At 39.4% G+C, this 24616-nt stretch overlaps 1 protein-coding gene across 12 annotated transcripts in view; it reads left to right on the forward strand.

Annotated features, from left to right (window-relative positions):
* foxn3 (forkhead box N3) overlaps window positions 1-24616 on the forward strand; it is a 378764-nt gene that overhangs the window by 40277 nt on the left and 313871 nt on the right. The window contains exon 1 of one of the 12 annotated variants that reach the window (XM_059961381.1): window positions 19631-19648. The exons of 10 other annotated variants lie outside the window; for them this stretch is intronic. The gene's annotated coding sequence lies outside the window, so the exon portion shown is untranslated. Of the gene's footprint in view, window positions 1-19630; window positions 19649-21248; window positions 21268-24616 lie in introns of those variants that run through there. One more of the 12 variants, XM_059961388.1, reaches the window with a different exon arrangement.

Raw genomic sequence — 24616 nt, forward strand, 5'->3', positions numbered from 1 at the left:
CCTCCACGGTTTCATTGGACAGAGAATTCCACAGATCCACCACTCTGGGAAAAGAAGTTCCTCCTCATCTCTGTCCTAAATCTACACCGAATCTTGAGGCTATGATCCCTAGTTCTAATTTCACCTACCAGTGGAAACAACTTTCCTGTCTCTATCTTATCTGTCCCTTTTATAATTTTATATGTTTCTAAGGGGTTTAAATGAGTTGCAGATATGGGCAGAGAAATGGCAGATAGAGTTTAACCCGGCCAAATGTGAAGTGTTGCAGTTTGGGAGATCAAAAGTAAAAGGAAGACCTTTTAATTGTGTTGATGTGCAGAGGGGTCTTGGGGTAGAAGTCCATAGCTTCCTGAAAGTGGCTATATGGGTTGATAGGATGGTAAAGAAGGCATATGCCAGGTCTGCCTTCATTAGTTCAGGAATTGAGTTAAAGACTTGGAAGTTACATTTCAGCTTTATAAATCTATAGTTAGGCTGCTTTCCTCATACCCTCTGCAAACATCCTTTCCTTTACCTTAAAGCTATGCACTTTAGTTCTTAACATCTCTGTTATGTGGAAAAATATATTATGATCTGCATTGTTACTTTATCCCTCATAATTTTGTTTCCTCACTCAGATCACCTCTTCCCTACTGCTGCTTCATTCTCCAGCCTATCCAGATTCTCCTCATAACTGAAATGCTCTTATTCCAGGGAACATCCTCGTGAATCTCTTCTGTGCTCTCTCTAGATTTGTAACAGGGATGAGGAGGAATTCCTTTAACCAAGGTGATGAATCTGTGGAACTCACTGCCACACACAGCTGTAGAGTCATTGGGTATACACTAGTTAAAGCAGAGGTTGACAGGTTCTTGGTTAGTAAGGGTGTCCAAGGTTACAGGGAGAGGTCAGGAGAATGGTCTTGAGAGGCTAAATAAATTGGCCAGGATTGAATGGTAGAGCAGACCTAATAGGCCAAATAGCCTAATTCTTCTCCTATGTCTAATATAAATTCGTGTACATGACTTCAGGTTATTGGATATATTGTAGGCATTGTGGTGTGCTCTATAATGCCTTGCTGTTCTGTAACTCTGTATTTTTACTAAATTACATATATTTGCATAATCTCTGTGGATTTTCATCCTATTAAATAAAGAATAGCTTTATTTGTCACATGTACATCAAAATATACACTGAAATGAGTAGTTAGCCTCAACAACCAAAACAGTCCAGGGATGTGCCCAGGGCACCCCACAAGTATTGCCACACTCACAACTTTCTAACTCTAACACATATCTTTGGAATGTGGGAGGAAACCTGAGTACGAGGAACCCTATGTGGTCACGCGGAAAACATACAAACTCCTTACAGATAGGAGTGGAATTGAACCCTGATCTTCCAATCGTTGGTGCAGTAAAGGTTTATACTAACCACTATGCCTCCGTGCTACTCCTTCTAATTTTAATTGATTTTGATCTTCTTTGCTTTCACAAACATTCTCTTGCTTAATCACCTTTGAGGAGGAAACCTATTAAGCTATAGATAGTATATTCCCAAATGGGTAGCCTGTCTGTTCATTTAATCTTATTATGTTGTTTATTGCTGCTTCATGTTGGCATCTCAGAATTTTGGAATATTTATCTAGTTTCTTTAGAAATACAATACAGAAGAGGTCCTTTCGGCCCTTCGAGCTGTGCTGCCCAGCAACCCCTGATAACCCTAATTTAGCCCTAACCTAATCATGGGACAATTTACAATGACCAGTTAATCTATCCAGTATGTCTCTGGATTGTGGGGGGGAGCTGGAGTACCTGGAGAAAATCCTTGTATTCCATGGGGAAGATATACAGACTCCTAATGGAGGACACTGGGATTGAACTCTGAACTCCTATGCCTTGAGCTGTAATAGTGTCGCACTAACTACAATGTTACTGTGGTGCCAACAGAACTATTGTCAATTTTGCTGAATTCATTTGTTGCTGTCAGGTTTAGCTTTGATTTTATGTCTCGTAAAACTATCAGTACTTCCTGCACTTTGTAAAAAAAAGTGCAGTGGAAGTATTGTGTTTGATATTCAGGATATTAAGGAACCTAATTCAAATGTGAATTAATCCTGGTCTTTCTGCAGGTTGGATTTAGAAACCATGTGCAATGATTTTGTATGTTGACATTGTACTTTTGCCAAGGTTTTATCGGAGAGCTGAGAAACCAATCTGCAGTAAATTTATTTTAAGGAACGTAATTCAGTAGGGGATTTCTGAAGATTGTATGCGTCTGCATGACGCATCTACAATGTAAGAAAAAAGTTCCAAGTTTCTTGAACTTTATACTCACAGGAATATTATTTAAAGATTCAGATTTAGACTTATTTATCAAGTGTACACGTTAAAATGAGTTGTTTGCATAAAGAATCAACAAACCGAGGGATGTGCTGGAGGCAGCCTGCAAGTGTTGTTACGCATTTCAGCACCAACATAGCATGTTAGTAATGCTTAGCAGAACAACACATATCACAATCAAACAGAAAAGAACCAACAACAAAACACTCCCCTTTCCTCCCACCCACATACACAGACAGTCCTCCAACTCCGGGACAAGTCTCCTGACTTCCGATCAGCCTTTGGGCTTTGATCTTTGCAATCAAGTGCCAGGCTAGCAGATGACAGGACCTCGAACTCTGGGCACATCGATCGACTGACCCTTGTGCCTCCTGCACTCACGGACATCTGATATTGGGATCCACTGACCTGGAGCAGCCTGACATCCATGGATAGCCTTTGTCACTCGTCCACGTCACTGACCATGAAGTGCGGGCCAGAGGTCTAGTCTCTGGATGTCCTTTGTCCCCATGTCCACATCGCTGGACTTTGAGCGTGGAGCGAATCTGCATTACACACATTGCTGGACTTTGTTGATGTCTTTGAGTTTCGATTGTGAGACAGAAAAAGATAGTTGATGGTGAATCCTGGACTAAAAATCTATTTACAGTAGAGAAGGCTTGGTTTTATGATCTTCATAATATCCACTCATCACTGTCACCTATTCACCATAGTATTCCACTGAGCTACAGATGCATAAAAGACAATTGCATGAAGAATGAAGAATGCCCCTTTCCCCAGTCTTTTGGTTAAAGGTGAGGTTTATTTGTCACAAGTACATCAAAATGTACTCTGAAGTTCATTCTGAGCATCAAGTCAACTCAGCGAGGATTGTACTGGGCATCTCACCATGCTTTTGGTGCCAACATAGTATGCTCACAACTCACTGACCCTAATCCGGGCATCTTTGGAATGTGGGAGGAAACCAGAGCACCTTGAGGAAACGACATGATCATGTAGAGGATGTACAAACTCCTACAGACAACAGTGGAATATTACAACCAGTGCTGTAAAGTGTTACACTAACTGCTATGCTGCCTTACCGCCAATCAGAGCATTTAAAAATCTTAATGGTGTTACTCCTTTTCAAAACTCTAACTGCACCATGGCAAAGTCAAGTAGTCTACATTAAGAAGGAACAACTTCCTCTTTTTAATAAGGAGGAAGCATGAAAGCGTACTTTGCTGAATATATAGTAAACTGATTGATGTAAAGTACAAAGAAAGCGTGAAGTGTACATAGAGAACCAATTTGAAAGAGAGTTAAAAGATTTTTTTTCAGTGAGTCACAGAGCTGGAGATCAAGTACTAGTTTTTAGTTTGGACCCTTATTTTTAAAAAAATACACATTTCAACTCAGTTAAAATCTGAGCTAACAAAGTTTCTCTCAAACTTTCTGTTGAATCTAATTTTGAAGGTTTATTTGATTTTCCGGGTTTTCATGAAAGGTCATTGATCAACATCTTAACTGTGTTTCAACTATCTAAGTATTTCCAGTACTTTATTTCCTGAGGCACTTGGATTTTGTTTTCTTCGCTGCTTTGGATTATGCTGATATTTGTATTCCCATGTTTTTGTGCTGTATTCTGGTTTAAATTAGATACTTCCAGTACCTGATGAAGTAAGCACTGAGTGTGTGTATGTGGTCTTCTGCTGCTGTCAACTATCCACTTCAAGCCTTGACACATTGTGCATGCTCTTCTTCACACTACTGTTATAATGTGTGGAATTTGAGTTACTCGCTTGTCATCTTGAACCAGTCTGGTCATTCTCCTTTGACCACTCTCATTAACAAGGTATTTTCACCCACAGAACTGCCAGTCACTGGATATTTTTGTTTTCTGCATCATTCTCTGTAAAGTTTAGAGACTGTTGTGCAGAAAATCACATTAGATCAACAGTTCTGAGATACTCAAACCACCCCATCTGGCACCAACAGTTATTCTGCAGTCCATCACTTAGATCTGATTTCTTCCCCATTCTGATGTTTGGTCTGAATAACTGAACCTCTTGACCACATCTGTGTGTTTTTCTGTATTGAGTTTCTGCCACATGATTGGCTGATTAGATATTTACATTAATGAGCAATTGTACACATGTATTTAATAAAGTAGCCACTGAGTGTAAAGTGGTGGGAATGAAGTGAGATGTTGGGACACAAAGAGGTAAAGGATTGAAGAGGGAACCTGATTGGAGAGGAGAGTGGATTATTGGAGAAAGAAAAGGAGGAGGGGGTACCAGAGGGAGGTGATGGGATCATCCTTAGTAAATGCTTGTCGTATTATTGACGAGTGGGAACCTACTTGGTACTCTCAGAATGAATGGAGTAGTTAACAGCAGCAGTAAACGGTGCTCTAATCTTGAACTTGGCTCCATCTTCTCTTTATAATTAAGACCACAATATGTAGATGTAAGCCCACTAAAATACCCCATGTGCAGAGTTTGATTTTGCGAGTCTTATGCTCTTAGAGGGAACAATGTCTTAACCTGAACAAAAATGTGCAGTGAATTCCATTCAGATTGTTTTATCTACAACTTTGACATTTGGATATTTTATTAATACTGCCCAACATGAAGTATTACACTCATCTTGGAAGCCTGGAGTTATTATGCACAGGAGGAAGCCTTTTGATGTCCTATTCCCCTCCTCTTTTCCTGTGGACTCTGAGTTAGTACTGTTAAGTACCATCTGAGTGCAGAGAATGCACTTCAGTAAAGGGCTGATTTAATTTTAAATGTTTATTTGTTTAATTTAGCTTGATGGTTTGATTTTATTATATTAACCTCATGATTTTTATTTATAATGGTAGGCAATTTGTAGAGTGTTGTTCTACAGAACAACACTTATAAAAAGAAAAGGACTGAGATGGGAGTATTTATAATAGAAATAGGAATTGGCAGAGAAGTTAACCAAATACATTAGGGAAGAAGTCATAAAACTTGTAAAAATATAAGAGAACTAAGAGTTTAAAAATGAAGAATTGAAGGAAGCTAGTGTTAAATAAGGTAATAGATACATTGGTGAGACAAAGTCAATAAATCCCAAGGACCCAATGATCTATATTGCAGATTTTGACAGAGGCATCTTTAAGATCATGGCTTCTCTGGTTATCAGTATCCAAAATTCCTGATTCTAATTTTTTTTCTCTCTGTGGCAGTCCCTTGTTATTGAGAATGACTTGTTCCTGCTCGAGTTTAGTGTGTTCTGAGGTGGCTGATGAGGCCAAGTAGGAATGACAGATGCGTCATAATACATAGGAGCAAAATTGGACCATTTGAACCATCGAGTCTGCTCTACTATTCCATCCTGGCTGATTTATTATCCGTCTCAACACTGTTCTTCTGCCTTCTCCCCATGACCTTTGGCATCCTGACTAATTAACAACCTACCAACCTCCATTTTAAATATGTCAAATGAATTGGCCTCCATAGGCGTCTGTGGCAGTGAATTCCACAGATCCACTACTCTCTGGCAGATGGTCTGAGCATGAAGGTGCTACTAACATGAAGGACTTTGGTATGCTCACAACATAAAACCTTGAGGTTCTCTTTATCATGCAGAATTCTTTTCCACTTTGAGTGGACAATAAGACCATAAGATATAGGAGCAGAATTAAGCCATTTGGCCCATCAACATTGCTCCTCCATTCAATCATGGCTGATCTTTTTTTCCCTTCCACAGCCCTGCTCTCCGGCCTTCTTCCTGTAACCTTTGATGCCGTGTCCTGTCAAGAACCTTTCAATCTCTGGCCCAATGACCTGGCCTCCACAGCTGCCTGTGATAACAAATTCCACAAAGTCACCACCCTCTGGCTAAAGAAATTTCTTTGCATTTCTTTTTTAAATGGACATCCTTCTATCCTGAGGCTGTGCTCTCTTGTCCGAGACTCCCCCACCATGGGAAACATCCTTTCCACATCTGCTCTGTCTAGGCCTTTTAACATTTGAAAGGTTTCTGTGAGATCCCCCCCACCGGTCCTTCTGAATTCCAGTGAGTAGAGTCAGAGCCATCAAAAGTTCCTCATATGATAACCTTTTCATTCCTGGAATCTTTTCTTAGATGAGGGGCCCAAAATTGTTCACAGTACTCAAGGTGAGGCCTCATCAGTGCCTGATAGAGCCTCAGCATCACGTACCTGCTCTGGTATTCTACACTCTTGAAATGAATGCTAACATTGCGTTTGCCTTTCTTGCCACTGACTCAACCTGTAAGTTATTCTTCAGGGTGTTCTGCACAGGGACTCCCAAGTCCCTTTGCATCTCAGATTTTTGGATTTTCTCCCCATTTAGAAAATAGTCCGCATATTTATTTCTACTACCAAAGTGCATGACCATGCATTTTTCAACATTGGATTTAATTTGCCACTTTCTTGCCCATTCTCCTAGTCTGTCTAAATCCTTCTGCAGCCTATCTGTTTCGTCAACACTACCTGCCCCTCCACCAATCTTTGTACGATCTGCAAACTTGGCAACAGAGGCATCTATTCCAACATCGATGTACAGCATACAAAGAAGCGGTCCCAAAACTGACCCCTGCAGAACACCACTAGTCACAGGCAACCAACCAGAAAGGATCCTTTTATTCCCACTTGCTGCCTCCTACCAATCAGCTGGTGCTCTAACCATGCCAGTAACTTTCCTGTAATATCATGGACTCTTAACTTGGTAAGCAGCCTCATGTGGCACCTTGTCAAGTGCCTTCTGGAAGTCCAAACATATAACATCCACTGCATTCCCTTTATGTATCCTACGTGTAATCTCCTCAAATAATTCTAGCAAGTGTGTCAGGCATGATTGTCCCTTAAGAAACCATGCTGACCTTGTCCTATCTTGTTCTGTATCATCAAGTACTCCATAACCTCTTCCTTAATAATTGACTCTAACATCTTCGCAACCATTGAGGTCAGGCTAACTGGCCTGTAATTTCTTCTCTGCTGTCTTCCCACTTTCTTAAAGAATGGATTGACATTTGTAATTTTCCAGTCTTCTGGCACCATGCCAAAGTCCATTGTTCTTTGAAAGATCATTACTGATGCATCCACAATCTCTAGGGCTACCTCTTTCAGAACCCTAGGGTGCAGTTGATCTGGTTCAGGTGATGTGTACCCTTGGGTCTTCCAGCTTTTTGAGCAGCTTCACCCTTATAATCATAACTGCACTAACTTCTCTTCCCTCACACTCTTCAACATTTGACACACTGCTAGTGTCTTCCACATTGCAGATGGATGCAAAGTACTCATTTCGTTCATCTGCCATCTCCTTGTCCCCCGTGGGTCAAAGGTGTCCAGGAGTCAGTAAGGTTGTTACATTTCTTCAAGGAAATTTTGAACACATAGCATAGTGGTTAGTGTAATGCTATTACAGCACCAGGTAGGGTAGCAACAGAATTAACAAGCTCATTCATGAGACCAGTGATGTTGTGGGGGTGGAACTGGACTCTCTGATGGTGGTGTCTGAAAAGAGGATGCTGTCCAAGTTGCATGCCATCTTGGACAATGTCTCCCATCTACTCCATAATGTACTGGTTAGGCACAGGAGTACATTCAGCCAGAGACTCATTCCACCGAGATGTAACACTGAGTGTCATAGGAAGTCATTCCTGCCTGTAGCCATCAATCTCTACAACTCCTCCCTCAGACACCCTAAGCCAATAGGCTGGTCCTGGACTTATTTCCACTTGGCATAATTTACTTATTATTATTTAATTATTTCTGGTTTATCAGGATCAATAAAGTATGTCTGTCTGTCTGTCTGTGAGCCAGGTTCAATCCCTGCTGCTGCCTGTAAGGTGCTCCCTGTGAACAAGTGGATTTCCTCTGGGTGTTCCAGTTTCCTTCTACATTCCAAAGACATAATGATTAGTGGGTTAATACTTGTCATGGGTATAATTGGGTGGTGTGGGTTCGTTGGGTTGGACGAGCCTGTTACCATGCTGTAACTCTAAATAAATTACTATATCAGAATTAGGTTTGTTATCACCAGCTTGTGTCGTAAAATTTGTTAACTTAGCAGCAACAGTTCAATGTAATACATGGTAATATAGAAAGAAAAATAATAAGTAAAGCAATTGCAGTAAGTATATATGTGTGTGTATGTGTCTGTGTGTATATAAACACACACACACATATATATTGGATTTAAAAATAGTGGAAAAAGAGAATTAATACATATTTTTTAGAAAAGTGAGGTAGTGTTCATGGGTTCAATGTTTTAAGAATCGAATGGCAGAGGGAAGAAGCTGTTCCTGAATTGCAAAGTGTGTACCTTCAGGCTTCTGAGGTCTCCTTCCTGATGGAAACAATGAGAAGGCATGCTCTGGGTGGTGGGGTCCTTAATAATGGATATCACCTTTCTGAGATGCTGCTCCTTGAAGATATCTTGAGTACTATGGAGTCTAGTACGCAGAACAAGGTTTAATTTTAATAATGATCTTAATGATCATTGAATTGCTTTCATCTGGTAATCTCTTCCCATGACACTGCTGAGAGTAGAATCTTGTATCAGGCATGAGAGAGACATGACCTGACCATTGTAGGTGACTGGGAGCAAATGAGGACTCAAAGCTAGCCTAGCAACAACCATCCAAATTGGCCCACTTCATCTTCCATTAAGTTTGGAGAATTTTGCCGAGACAGTGTTGGTGGTATTTATCCAGGTAGGTGGTCAAAGTTGCAGAAGTATATAGGAGAGCAAGGATTCAGAGGTGCCAAGTAACCTATGAGTTTTGTGCCAGGTCTAAGTCCCTAATCTTCAAAGTATTTTTACTTCTCAGTTGACCAAAGGCTGAGTCATGAGTGGCATGGTAGCATAACAGTAAACACAATGCTTTACAGTACTAGTGATTAGGGTTTAAATTCACACTGCTATCTGCAAGGAGTTTGTCCATTCCCCCCCATGACTAAATGGGTTTCCTCTGGTTTCCTTCCACATTCCAAGTTCATATGCATTGGGTTAGTAAGCTGTGGGCATGCTATGTTGGCCCCGGAAATGCGGTGACACTGGTGAGCTGCCCCTCCACATCCTTGACTGTGTACCTCGTTGACGCATCAATGCATTTCACTGTCTGTGTTGATGTTTTGGTGCTTCAGTGTACAGTACATGTGACAAATAAAGCTAATCTTTTTCAAAGTGAATTTTTATTACCATAATGGGGTATGCTGGAGCCAGGTTGGTAGAGAACCCTTGGTCTTCTTGTTGTTGAGTGAAAGGCAAAAATCACAGGACCAAATCAGGTTTCAGTGAATGGGACCGTGATGCCTCAGAGCGAGGGCTCATAATGCACACAACCACAAGCATTGTTTTATGTTGCAGCTCTACTAATGAGATTTGGGTGACTTTGCTTTTTATATTCTAAAGATTTATTCCTATCCTATGTGAAGGAGAAAGGATTGGGATAAATCTTTACATTTATATTTAGATTTATCTTTAGACAATCCCACATAATTAACAAGTGAGATACAACATTACATTGATAAAGAATGTGAAAAATGTTAGGCCAGTGACAGAGACTGTTAGATCTTCGTGATTGTTTCTTTTTAGTATCTGAAACTCCTCATCCCTGGAACCATTGCAATATATCTTTTCTGTGAGATTTTTATCATCGTTCGTAAAGCCCAAAGACTAAAATTGGATGCTGTGTCCAAGCAGTGTTTTACATAGGTTCAGCTGAACTCTGATTTTGAACTCTTGCCTTTGACTATGATTCCCAGAATTTTATGTACCTACTTTCTTGGGCCCTTAGCTCCTATATGGAGCATAGGCCATCGATGACCTCCTGTCTCCACTTTTCTCTGAAGTCGATGGTGTGGTTGGAGTTCATCAATGCTTCTGCAATCCATTGCATCCACTGTATAGCTTCACCAGAGCCCTGTTGGCTGGCCTTACCCGTCTCCACCTCTCACAGCAGGGATGTAGGGTTGGATTTTGAGAGATAAAATTTTACATGTTTTGCTGATATTCATCCAAACGATAAATGTCTTTTCAAAGCATAAAATGTTTGTTTTTATGATATAAAGGTGATTTTTCTAATACTCCATATCCAGGAAGCTTTTATAATCCATCTCCAAAATTTCAGTGAATGGCAATTGGAGTAAAATGCTGTAAAATATGAAGTAATTTTCAATTTTTTTTTGCATGGTATAGAAAGATAAAAATCAGCTAATGGTTATTTTTCTTGTACGCAGAAAATCTAAAATATTACTTGCCAAGGTATTTCAGATATTCTGAAAACCTGCATATTGTTTTACATATTGGGATTGATAACATGATTCAAGCTGTGCAAATGAAATGCATTTGGAACTCGTGAGAGCAACTTTTTAGTTACATAATGCTTCATAAGGAATATCCCTTGGATACAGCCAGCTTTCTCTCAGTTTTTGAATCTTGTTAGATCATAAAGATTTTCTACAGTAAGGAAACATCATTGATTTTCTTTTCCTTTGAAGGGAAGTGCATATCTAGGACTTTTTAAAATGTGATGTTTGATCTGTCTTAAAAGTACTGAAAGCTTTTAGACTTCTTGTAAAGGGTCCTTTAGGGATGACTGACAATAGCATAATGAAATTTTACATTGTGTTTGAAAATGATGTAGTTAATCCAAAACTAAGGTCTTAAAGCTAAGCAAAGAATACCATGAACATATGAGAGGGCATTTGGCAGTAGTCGGAGAAAATGCAGAATCAAAATCTGGTTTTATTATCACTGACATGTTGTGAAGTTTGTTGTTTTGTGGCAAGAATACAATATTGCAATAAAATCTATAAAATATAGAATAAATAATCCAAAGGAGGAATGGTGATAGTGTTCATGAACCGTTCAGTAATCTGATGGCAGAAGGGAAGAAGCTGTTCCTAAAATGTTCAGTGTGTGGCTTCAAGTTCCTCTACCTCCTACCTGATGGTAGTGATGAGAAAAGGACTTGTCCCCATGGTGATGATCCTTAATGATGGACAATATTTAAAGAAGTAATACAACATTTGGAGAAACAAGTTAAACAAATTTGAACTCTTCAGGCATAAGCCCAGCAGAAAAAGTTACCCTTCTCCAACAGGAGAGTATAGAGAAAATTTACAAGGATGTTGATGAATTTTGAGGACTTGAATTACAGGAAAAGGTTGAATCAGTTAGGACTTCATTCCCTGAAGTTTAGGAGAATATGGGGAGATTTGACAGAGGTATACAAAATTATGACAGGTACAGATAGGGTAAATGCAAGCAGGCTTTTTCCATTGAGGTTGGATGAGACTAGATTAGAAGTCATGGGTTAAGGAGGAAAGGTGAAATGTTTAATGAGAATGTGAAGGAGGACTTCACTCAGAGGGTGTTGAAAGTGTGGAACAAGCTGCCAGCAAAAGTGGTGAATATGGTCAATGTTTACATTTAAGTGAAATTTGGATGGGAAAGGTATGGAGTGCCATGGTCTAGATGTACATTGATGAGACTAGCAGATTAATAATTCAGTATGGAATTGGATAGGGGATGAGAGTAGACTATGGGAGAAAGGGAAGGAGGAAGGGTTCCAGAGAGAGGTGATGGATGGGTGAGGAGAGGAGAAAAGGTGAGAAGGGAACAGAATGGGAATAAAAAAAAAGAGAAGGGATAGGAGGGGATAGTTTTTTAAATGTTGAGATTGAGTAATGTTGATGCTCTTGTACACAAGTGATTGAAAGCCAATAAGCTGAGAAATGAAAATCACGGTTTAAGGTATGGCCTCACCAAGACCCTGCAACTGCAGTAAGATCTCTTTGCTTATGTACTAAAATATTCTTATAAAATCTAACATACTATTTGCCTTCCTAATAATTTACTGGACAATTACTGATTTTGATAAAAAAAAAGAAACAGAAGAAGTGTTTTTTAATTGATCAGAGATTGGAAAATACTACTGTTCTAAGAGACCTGGGCATCCTTGTAGGAAAGTTGCTAAAAAAAACAATGTGCAGACAATTAAGAAGGCAAACAGTCTTGTTTATCGTAATTGCTAGAGGATTTGAGTACAAAAGTGAAGGTATCTTGAATCAATCTTATAGGCCTTGTTGAGAACACATCTGAACTAATGTGGATAGTTTTGGTTTCCTTAAAATGAATATACTTGCCATAGATTAGGTACTGCAAAGATTTGCAAACTGACTCTAGGATGTTGTATCTATCATATGAGAAGAGTTTGAGTAGGTCTTTAGTTTAGCAGAACAAGAGGTCAATGAAATATATAGTTCTTCAGAGCTTGGAAATAGAGTTGTGAAGAATTTAGAACTAACAGTAGACCATCTATGATAAAAATGAGAGATGTATTTACTTAAAAGGTAGTATATCTCTGAAATTTTCTGAATGACTGTCAATATTTCATCATTGACTGCATTCAGAAATGAGATCTGTAGATTTCTAGATGACAATAGAATCAGTGGATATGGAAATATATAGCAGGAAATGGCAAAATGATCATTTTCAATGCTGGAGTATGCCAAATAACCTACTTTTGCTTCTCCAGTTTCTTGTGTTCTTAGATTAGTGGAGAGAAAGAAGAAAAGGTATTGTTAGGTATTGCCAGTTCTGGAGAATTCAGATTGCATTTTACTGTGGGAATGATTCATTGATAATTTTGTTGTTAATCATTTCATTTAAATGTGTATTCCCTATTGGTTTGGCATGTAACTTTACGGTAATTCCCATGTTCTTTCTTACATTTCTTTTGACGTATATTAATTCTTTCAGCACCTTTCCCAAGGTGGCACATCAAATCCTGACATTACCAGTCTAGTCTTTTCATTTTCCTTGGCAGACCTGTCAGACAAATGTACGGTGTAGATTAAATTTGAAATGATGCTAGTAACTCACATCAGTCTCTTGTTGCCTATAAATTAAATTCCTCATTCCAAACGTTGTAGGGATAGAGAAAGAAAATGGGAAATGTTCATCAGGTCAGGCAGCCTTTGTGTAGGGAGGGTAACATTTTAGGTCAATAACTCTCAGAATAAGGTTTAATGTCTCTGACATATGTTGTAAAATTAGTTATTTTGCAGTAAAGGTAGAGTGGAATACATGAAATGTTATAAATCACAATAAGAAACACACACATATATAAATAAATAAATCATGCAAGAAGAAAGTTTTCATCTAGTATTTCTTGCATCAGACCCTCTCATCAGAAGGTAATTGATTTAACACAATTACTAGTTTTCAAAGCTACTGCCAGAATGGCATACTTCCAGCATTTCAAATTATTTCAGATTTTGAGTTTAGCTCAATGGAGGAATTGTTTGTTGAAAAGAATATCTTAGATACTGTATTTCTTCATATAAAGTTCTAATTTGGAGTTCCATTCTGGCACCTCTGTAAGGAGTTTGTATGCTCTCCCCAAGATCTGTGTGGGTTTCCTTCGTGTGCTCAGGTTTCCTCCCACAGTCTAAAGATATACTGGTTAGTAGGTTTTATGTCATTCAGAGTTGTCCTGTGAGTAAGCTAGGTTTTAAGTAGTTGGATTTCTGGTTGGTGTGGCTCATTGGGCTGGAATTTAGGCTTGTCTTGCTGTATCTCTAAGCAAATAAATAGCTAAATCATTAATTTCTAGGGTCTGAGTCTTTAGGCCCAACTGAAGTAGATTACAGTAATTGTGCTGTTATTTAGCCTGTTTTGATTTTGGATTTGCTTTTTCACATCTTCAGGTAACAATCTCAAAATATAATGTTTGTTCCCCTTCATGTGAGATAGGAAGGTCCCTATTCCTATTATATTTCTTGTTAAATCAATACCCACACAATGAACAAACAAAATAGACAGTATTTAAATAACCTAACTGCAAAGTTGGGGGTGGAGTGGATGTTTAGGTTTTGTACTGTTAGTGGGTTTGCTCCAGTTGGTTTGTGGACATTTTCTAAACTTGTCATCAGTATGATGTCACCTTTCATTGAAAGTGCAGAGCTCTTGGCCTACCAGAAGCAGTGATTTTTGCTTTCCTCCATACTTCTGACTCAAGTCATCCACACAGCAGGCAGCTCAAAGCGCCATGCATAAACACGAAATTCAAGCAAATTGTTGGAGGAACTCAGCAGGTCAGGCAGCAGAATAGAGAGGGCTAACGAGTTGTTGTCTTGGGTTGAGACCCTTCATCAGAACTCTACCCATGGTAATTTGTGAAATCTTTCAGATCTATTAATAAACGTAAATAAATGTCACTGTACTTTCTAGGTCAACATTCCCACCTTTGAGGCCCCAGTGACACTCAGTCATCTATGATGGGGAGACATTATTGTTCGTGTTGGGATGCTATGTTGAAGTTGTGTAAGACACTGGTGAGGCCAAATTAGGTGTGCAGTTGTAGTCAGCTACCTATAGGAAATGTATCAATAAGATTGAAAGAGTACAGAGAAATTTTACAAGGATGTTGCCGGGCTTGAGGACCTGAGTTATAGGGAAAGGTTGAATAGGTTCGGAATATTTTTCCATGGAGATTGGAACTAGAGATCATAGGTTAAGAGTAAAAAGTGAAATATTTAAGGGGAGTTTCACTCAGAGGATGATGTGGGTTTGGAATGAGCTACCAGCAGAAGTGGTGGATGCTGTTTCGATTTCAACATTAAAGTGAAGTTTGGATTAGTAAATGGATGGGAGGAGTATGGAAAACTTGGCTTGTTAACAGTTTGGCATGGATTAGATGCCAAAGGGCCTGTGACTGTTCTGTACTGCTCAATGAGACTATGTGCCTGATATTAGATTCCCAAAACTGGTACACTCTCCAAAATCTATTATGAAAAGAGATTACCAAGAAAACAAAGGAGGTGGCTGAAGGATCTCCTCAGCATTTGCTTGAAGAATATTAATGTCCCTATTGGCTCAAAGGGAATCCCAGGCCCTTGACTTATCTAAATGGAGAAGGAGCATTTGGTAGCACAGAAACCCAGTAAAAATGGTAGAAGAGCATATAATCTCCCACATTGCCCACAGTTGGGATATACAAACTGCTGTAACTTACAAAAAATACTATAAATTACAAAAAGACAAATAACGGGGTAGTGTTCATGGCATCATGGACTGTTCAGAAATCAGATGACAGAGGGAAAGGAGTTGTTCTTAAAATTTTCAGTGTGTGTCTTTGGACTCCTGTACCTCCTTCCTGATGGAAGTAATGCGAAGTGGGCATGGCCCAGATGGTCAGAGTGCCACAGTTTTGAGGCACTGCCTTGTGAGGACGTCCTTGTTGGCAAGTAGGGTTGTTCCATGATGGAACTGGCTGAATCTACAACCCTCTGCAGCCTCTTATGGTCCCATGCATTGGAGGCTCCATGCCAGTCAGAATATAGCTGCATGAGATTGTGTCACAAAGTATTATGTAACATGCAGGAGTTTAGTCATGTAGTTGGCAGTTATGATTGTTGCCTAGAATGCTGACACCATTAAGTGACTCTGCAATTTGCAAATTTGATTTATTGTTAATATAAATCAATAAGAAATGACTGCACTGCATTTTTAAGCTGTCAATATATGATAGATGGCCCGCAGTTAAACTTAAGAGAACCAAACATGCTTCTTTTGGTGATGCTGGGTGTACAACAGTGCTGAAAGACGCTGAGTGCACACTGACATTGCATTATGTTGAGTGCTTGGTAATGCGAATTGGCACCATAGCAAACGCTGAAAATATCTTCTGCACTTATACACCAGGAGTTCACTGTTGCAAAGAAAGTTCACAGCCAATTTCTTTATAGGATAAAGAGATGGGTAATCCACTATACTGTTGGATTTTATAACTTGTTTCAGTGTAGCAGTGTCAGTGAATAAGATAACCAAATTGGTAATCCATTAGATAGTGTGAAGTGCTTAAAGTCTTGAATTTAAGAATGAAAAGTTACAATGGCTGCGGGGAAGAAATGAGAATAGAGGGCAAAGGAAGGGATCTGTGGACTTTTTCCTTCTAAAAGAGCCGCATTGTGGGCTGACATCAGAATCGGGTTTATTATCACTGATAGACTGTACACCGTGAAAGTTGGTGTTTTCTAGGCCACTGTGGTATTGTGAGGTCACTGCTCTTTTAATGAAAGGAAATTGTTCTCTCAGTAGCAAAAGTTATAAACCCAAATATTCTTCTGTCACTTTCAGTTTATGAAACAATTATGGGATGGTCAAACTCCTTGGGTTTCTTTTTTCAGTTTGAGCACTGTAGTTGACGTAATAATGTATTTTGTCTCCTGAAGTTCTTCAGCATGTGTTTGTATTAATGGCATACATTTATTTAGAGTAGATCAATTCTTTATAAAACTTCTCTGTTTTTATTTTTTAAATTTAGTGATACAGCACAGAATAGGCCCTGACAGAATATGAGCCATTCTGCCCCAGCAAACCCACAATCCTGATTAACCTCAATCTAATCATGGGACATTTTACAATAACCTAGTACATCTCTGGACTGTGAGAGGAAACTGGAGCAGGTGGTAAACCCACATGGTCCATGGAGAGGATGTACGGAAACTCCTTACAGAATAGTGCCTGAAATGAATTCCGAACTTTGGAATTCCGAGCTGCAATAGCATTGCATTAACCACTGTGCTACCATGGTGCCCATGTGTTGTTTTTACACATTTCTAAATCAATGCAACTAGAATGTATACTGAAAGGTATTAACTCACAGTCAAGATGTAGCTGGGGGGAAAAAACTTCACTATTTCATTTTTGTGGATTTCCATTTAAATATGGTAAACAACAATGATTATAATTGATTCTTCATTAGCTTGGCTGAACAACACTACTAATATCCACTGTATTAGCTGCAAGTTGCCTTTTCTTTTACTAAAGAAGCCTGAGCAAATTAAAATGTCTGGAAAATTTTGAAAATAGGTAGTATTCTGGAAGATATGGTGAAGGTGATCTCTCATCATGGTGCTGAAGATGCCTTATGAGTATATTTTTGCATTTTACTTTTTTTAAAAATTGGTTTTATATTTCAATCTGCAGTTCCTTTTGTCTTAATTCTTTCCACAAAACTTACGGTTTTCTGACGTAGCAGGATCTAATTGGTCCTATCCCAAAAAAAAACCAATCTTTGCATGATGACTCATGAAAAGGCCAGAGTAAACTTTGTTAGTGGAACAATTCTAGAACTTTGACAGATCCTTAAAGCAGGTACCCAAGGACTTAGCCAACTGTTAAGTCCTTGAATGCTTCTGAATCAGAGTCAAGTTTATTATCACTGACATATGTCATGAAATTTGTTGTTTCGTGACAGCAGGGCAGTGCTACACATAAATAAATAATCAATTACAATAAGATTTAAACAGCAGTGCAAAAAAAATTGTGAGGTAATGTTCATGTTGAGAGTGTGGTTTCAGGCTCCTGTACCTCCTCTCTGATGCTAGCAATGGGAAGGAGGCTTGTCCTGCATGGTGGGGCTCCTTAATGATGGATGCTGCCTTTTTCAGGCGTTACCTATTGAAGATGTCCTCGATGCTGGACAGGCCAGTGCACATGGAACTGGCTGAATTTATAACCCTCTGCAGCTTTATCTGATCCCATGCTGTGACCTGTCCATTCCAGACAGTGATGTAAACAGAATGCTTTCCGCTGTATCTCTGAGGTTCAGATGTATTTAACATCCATGAATCAAACAAACAATTAGAGAATTTTAACAATTTAGGAGAGGTAAAACCTTTAAGTATTTTTAAGCATGTGAATCACCTTGTTGTTACTTTCTGTTACTCTTTGGGCAGGTTACCAGCCAGCTGCCCAACAGGTTTAGTAAGCCTGTGATTTGCCCATACATCCAATATCAGTACACAGCTGAAGATCCAAGGATGAATTGTGGCTAGCAAGCTCAGCACCCTTATGTTTGCAAGGGATTTTTGAAACTTGAGAATTGCTGGTAATATGGCAATGGCAAGCTACCTGCATTTCTGTCAGGTTCCAGTCCTTTGAAGTTTTTTAACAATGGTTGAGTGGGCAAACGGGATATCAGTTACTTCATAGACTTTGATGTCATATTTCCGTTTATTGGTTGAGCATACAACCAAAAGAGGCAGGAGCAGAATTAGGACATTCGGCTCATCGAGTCTGTTCTAGCAATCCCTCTCAACATCTTTCTCCTGCCGTCTCACTATAACTTCTGATGCCTTCAGTAATGAAAAACCTATCACCCTTTACTGTAAATATACCCCATGACTTGTCCTCCACTGTTTCCTGTGGTAATGAATTCTATAGATTCGCCATTTTCTGACTGAAGAAATTCTTCCTCATCTCCGTTCTAAAAGGACAGCCCTTGCATTCTGAGGTTATGGCCTCTGGTCCTAGACTCTTCACTATAAGAAATATCATTCTATGTCCAGAATTGAGAGATACAGTAAAAAAAATTTTTTTTGAATGGCTGATTGCTCATTGTCACCTGATGTTATTGCCTTAGTTTGGAGCTTCAGACATTTAGTATGCTTTTGATTATTCAGAATAAGGAAAAGTTGTAACCACAAGAGATTCTGCAGACACTGGAAACTCAGAGTAAAACAAACAAACACACACACACACACACACACACACACACACACACACACACTTCAGCAGGTCATGCAACATCTTTGGAGAGAATAAATTACTTGGGCCTTTCTATTGTTTTAAGCAATTTCTAAACACTTGTTGACCTTTCTAATTTCCTCTTCTAAGTTTGCTAACCAGAAAAAAATCTGCATTTATATAGCATCTATTTGGGGACAAAGCAGGGACAGGGTATTGATAGTGAATGATCAGCCATGATCTCAGAATGGCGGTGCAGACTTGAGGGGCCGAATGGTCTACTTCTGCACCTATTGTCTATTGTCTATCTTTCATGTTCAGACTGTCAGAATGTCACAGACAATTGAGTACATTTGTGGTGCAGTCCCAGTTTTGCAGGCAGATGCTCCTATCAAGTTGCATTTTTAGAGACCAGAAACAGGAGTCGGCCACTTGGCCCATCAAGCCTGCTCTGCCATTCAATAAGATCATGGCTGATCTGTCCATGGACTCATCTCCACCTACCTGCCTTTTCCCCACAACCCTTAAATCCCCTACTATGCAAAAAAAAAAGTTGCATCTAGCTGTCTATGTGATAGATAAGCCAGGGCTAAATGATGTGGAGAGCAAGCTGTTGCCCATGTAACAGGCTCTTACTCTCCATGCAGCTAATGAATCCAGAGGAACGACGGGCGCCAAAACAGTTTGATACCTGCGACGTCAGGAATTGCCAGTCAGTGTTGAACTGCCTTAGAGACTCCAGCTCGGGGTTTACTCCTGAAGCCTTCCCCACGAATGGGTATAGCTGCAAGGCAGTGGAGGTTTGAGGTCAGAGTTTTCCTTTCTCTCAATGAACTGCTAACCATGGCTAGTTTTAGGGTTCTAAAACTCCCCTTACTCCTTCTGCTGGCAGGTTCAGTTTTGCTTTGATTTTGTTATTGTGAAATTTAGTGGCTGTGTGACAGTCGGTGAAGTAACTGAGCCAGATCCAATGACCTTGTTTAAGATGTCCTCATAAACTAAACAGCACTTTTACAAATAAAAAGGGCACATTGGGTGTGTGCGTGTCATCATTATATAAAATCCTTGTTTTGTGTTTTCTGTTGCCATGGTGCCAACTGTAACCACAAACTTCAACTGCTGACAGATGACTACAGAGCTTTTTATGGTCTACAAGATATCTGGGTGTACCTTGGCTTTTTAGGTGTACAGCAAAAATGTTGCAAATATGATAAGAGAAGATATCAAGGCTTGAGAAGTTTTTTTAGCTAAGTATTAATATTATTAAAGCTTGAAGCTGGTATGGATCAAAAGCCTGACCTGCCAAATGCCTCAGATATTTCTAGTCCCTGACTTGTTTATCATCTCTTCATCCATTTGGCTACTTGAAGCTTACTTGAAGCTACCCTCACTTGAAGCCTAATGGAGCAGGCCATGGCTACGACCACCTGCCTTGACAACTCAGTGAGCATCTAATGCTTTAAAGCAACTTTTCAAAAATTTCTTGCCAGTGGAAGTGGTGGATACAGATTCGATTTAAACATTTAAGAGTAATTTTGATAGGTACTTGAATGAAAAGACTATGAGGGGGGTTCAGGTGCAGGTTGATGTGACAAGGCATACTAATAGTTTGGTACAGATTACATGGGCTGAAGGGCCTGCAGTAGTTGATGACTGAATGACTCACTGGCATTCACATTCTCACCACCCTGAGTAAAGTTCCTCTTCCTGTTCCCTTTAAACATTTCACCTTTCACCCTTAAGCCATGGCCCCTAGTTCTAGTCTCACCCAAGCTCAGTGGCAAAAGCCTGTTTAATTTTGTATACCTTTGTCAAGTTTCCCTTTCGCCCATGCTCCATGGAATCCAACTTAATCAACCTTTCACTACAAGTCAGGTTGTCAAGTCTTCGCAACATTCTAGTAAATTTTCTCCATACTCTTCCATTCTTACTGATAGCTTTCCTGTAGGTAGGTGACCAGAACTACACACAAAACTCCAAATTAGGCCCCACCAATGTCTTGTACAACTTCAACATAAAATCCCAGTGCCTGTACTTTGAATTATGAAGGCTAATGCGACAGTGCTCTCTTTACAATTCTATCTACCTGTGACACCACCTTCACCAGATCCCTCTGTTCTATTGCACTCCTTAGTATCCTACCACTCACCATGTAAACCCCACCATGGTTTGTTCTCCCAAAGTGTGACACCTTAAACTTGTCTACATCAAATTCTAGCTGTCATTTTTCAGCACATTTTTCTGGCTGGTCCAGATCTTGCTGCAAGCTTTGATGGTCTTCCTCGCTGACTACTACTTCCGCAAATTTGCTGACCCAGTTTGCCACGTTGTCGCCCAGACTATCGATATAATGATGAACAATGGACCCAGCGCCGATCCCGGCAGCCCTCCACTAATCACAAGCTTCCAGTCAGAGAGTGATGCAGGTGGATGTAGCACGTGAATGAGAGGGGTTTGGGGAGGCTATGGTCCAGATGCGACTAGGCAGAGTAATAGTTTGTCACAGATTAACTGGGTGGGGGGGGTCAAAGGCCTGTTTCTGTGCTGTTGTGCTCTATGACTCTAATTTTTGGACAGTTGATGCTGGTTTATTGGATTAGCATCCTTTTCTAGCCATATCAAACAGCATGGCAACTGACCAGATCACAAGGTTGGCCAATGGGATATACGTTCAGCTGTCTAGAAACTATGTGCTTTGTGATTCAGTCATCTTGTTCTATGAGCCTTTCCTACCCAGTATATTGGACCATATCAAACTCTGGCTTGTTTAATATATAGGAGAGCTCTTCCAATATAGACACCAGTTTCTAGATTTTAGTGTGCAGTACTTTGCAAGATTAACTAGGGTGAAAATGTCCACATTCAGTGTCTAGTTTGATGCCAGTTTGCTCCATTATGCTTTATTCTTGATATTTGTTTATGTAATAATTTAAATACCACTGAGTGTTTAGATACTTCAGCGGGTAGTATCGAGTCAACCACATTTCTGCTTTGGAGTCACATCATGTACATTTGATATAATTCTGTCTCTTAGTTGGTGGTAAGAAAGGCAAATGCAGTGTTAACATTTATTTTGAGAGGACTAGAATATAAAAGCAAGGATGTAATCCTGCAGCTGTATAAGGCAATGGTTAGACTGCACTTGAGGTACTTTGAGCAGTTTAGGCCCTTTATCTATAAAAGTACGTGGTGGCATTGGAGAGGGTCTGGAGGAGGTTCAGAAGAATAATATTGGGAACGAAAAAGTGAACAAATGTGGAGAGCTTGATGGTTCTGGGCCTGTACTCACTGGAATTTAAAAGAATGGTGGGGGGGGGGGAATCTCACTGAAACCTGTCAAATATTGTAAGGCCTAGATAGAATGGACAGGAGAGGATTTTTCCTGCAGTGGGAAAATCTAGGACCAGAGGGCACAACCTCAGAATGGCAGGACATCCCTTTAGAATAGAGACGATGAGGAATTTCTTTCACCAGAGGATGGTGAACTTGTGGAATTTATTGCCATAGATGGTTGTGCAGGCCAAGTCATTGGGTATATTTAAAGCAGTAGTTGAAAGATTCTTTATTAGTAAGGGCATCAACGGTTACAGGGAGAAGGCAGGAAAATGGGATTGAGAGGGATAATAAATCAGCCATGATAGAATGGAAGAACAGATTTGTAGGTGAAATTGCCTAATTCTGCTCCTATGTCTTTTGGTCTGAAGGGAAAAGGTGAACAAAATTCATTTTATGGTAATCTATAGTTTTATGCTCACCATTATTAATGATAAAGTGAATTCATGTCTCTGGATTGTTAGATGACTGGGTTACATGTTTAGAAATTTAATCATTGCACCACCATTCCCAAGGTATGCAAGACCCTTTTAGACATGAAGCATCCCAGTTTAATAGTTATCACCACTGCCTTTGTTCTGTTATCTTTTTAATCACTTGCATCTTAATTAATGAGTTTGAATCTGCCAGTTCTGTGTTTAGTTTCTAGTAATTTGGATGTTGAGATGATTTATGGAGGAATGTAAGGTGGGGGGGTTATATGGGAGGCAGGGTTTGAGGGTCGGCACAACATTGTGAGCCGAGGGGCCTGTACTGTGTTGTACTATTCTATGTTCTATGTTCTATTTATCTTTCTTAGAACCATACCCTCTCTCAGAATCGTGCTTAGTTTTATAAAAATTAACCCTGGTATCTGGTTAGGTGAGAACCATGCAAACAGTTTCTTATTTGAACATAAGAAATTCTGCAGCTGCTGGAAATCCAAAGTAAACCACACAAAATGCGGGAGTAACTCAGTAGGTCAGGAACAGAAATAAACAGTCCATGTTTTGGGCTGAGACCCTTCATGAGGGTCTCACCACTTTTTTTTGTCCTGTTCTCTTTTTAATCAAATACTTCTTTGTTTATTAGCTTCAAATTTGCCTGTTCTATTGTGGAGTTTCTAATAATTTTCCCAACTTCTGGGGCGCCATCAGTAATGGCGACTCGCACAAGCAGTTTCGATGGAATTGGAATATTACAACAACTTATCTTTCTTAGAGTTATTACCTCCCTCAGAATCAGTCCTGTTGAAGGGTCTTGGTCTGAAATGTTAACTGTTTATACCTCGCCAATTTCTTAATTTTTGTTCAAATTTGGAGCTAATTAAGAGGTTTTTTTGTTCAGATCAAGAATTAGTAACAGCTTGAAACTAATTTCATTCAATCTCAGAATTACTGCAGGTTTAGTCTGAAAGTTGTGACTTCTCTTTTATCCCAGGTAGTCTCGTCAGTGAACGTTGAAGACTTCAGTTGCTGTGGTTTATCTCATTTGTTTTATTTGTGTTGGCCCAGAGCTATCAGTGTTCCTCATACATTAACCCATCATTTGTGACAGTTGCTGGATTCAGTGTAACTTAAATGTACTGTCATGTGGTGATATGACCCATAATACTTTCATATTGAATAATGTTCAGAATAAATTTATTATCAAAGTCTATATATGTCACCATATACAGCCCTGGATACTTTTACTTGCGGGCATTCACAGTAAACACAAAGAAACAATAGAATCAATGAAAAATCACACACAAGATAGACAAAAAAACAGTGCGCTAAAGACAATAAACTATACAAATGCAAAAAAGAAAAAGAACATAATAATATATAAACGTACAATAAATATCGCGAATATGAGATGAAGAGTCCTTGAAAGTGAGTACCTCAGTTGTGGGAACAGTTCAGTTTTGGGATGAGTGAAGTTCAACACTTAGTTCCCAAGGTAGGTGGCTAACATTTTAATCAAATGGGGATATTTTAAGAGAGGTTTACGGCCTGCCAGTGGTGGAGTGATGGAAGTTGAGAACATCAATTTTGGAGGAATGCTACTCTGAACTGTTGTGATAATATTCAGGGGATTCTAGATTCCAGCCACTCTTTAGCCAGAGGGTGTTGAATCTGTGGAATTCATTGTCACAGATGTCTGTGGAGGCCAAATCATTGGGTATATTTAAAGCAGAGGTGACTGGTTCTGATTAGTAAAGATGTCAAAGGTTACAGGGCAAAGGCAGGAAAATAAGGTTCAGAGGGAAAATAATTCATCTATGATCGAATGGTTGAACAGACTTGATGGCCTGAATATGTGTTATGATCTTGTAGGATGATAGAGAGATAGAAGAATTTAAAGAATCTTAAGATTTAGATATTGTCAGCCCAAAAGCCAGAGTTGTGAGTTATGGATGAATTGAACTTGTGTCAGGTTTACAAAGGTTTTAAAAACATTATGAAGTAGAAACAAATAAAT

The sequence above is a fragment of the Hypanus sabinus genome, chromosome 2, assembly GCF_030144855.1.
Source record: "Hypanus sabinus isolate sHypSab1 chromosome 2, sHypSab1.hap1, whole genome shotgun sequence".
Lineage (NCBI taxonomy): Eukaryota > Metazoa > Chordata > Chondrichthyes > Myliobatiformes > Dasyatidae > Hypanus > Hypanus sabinus.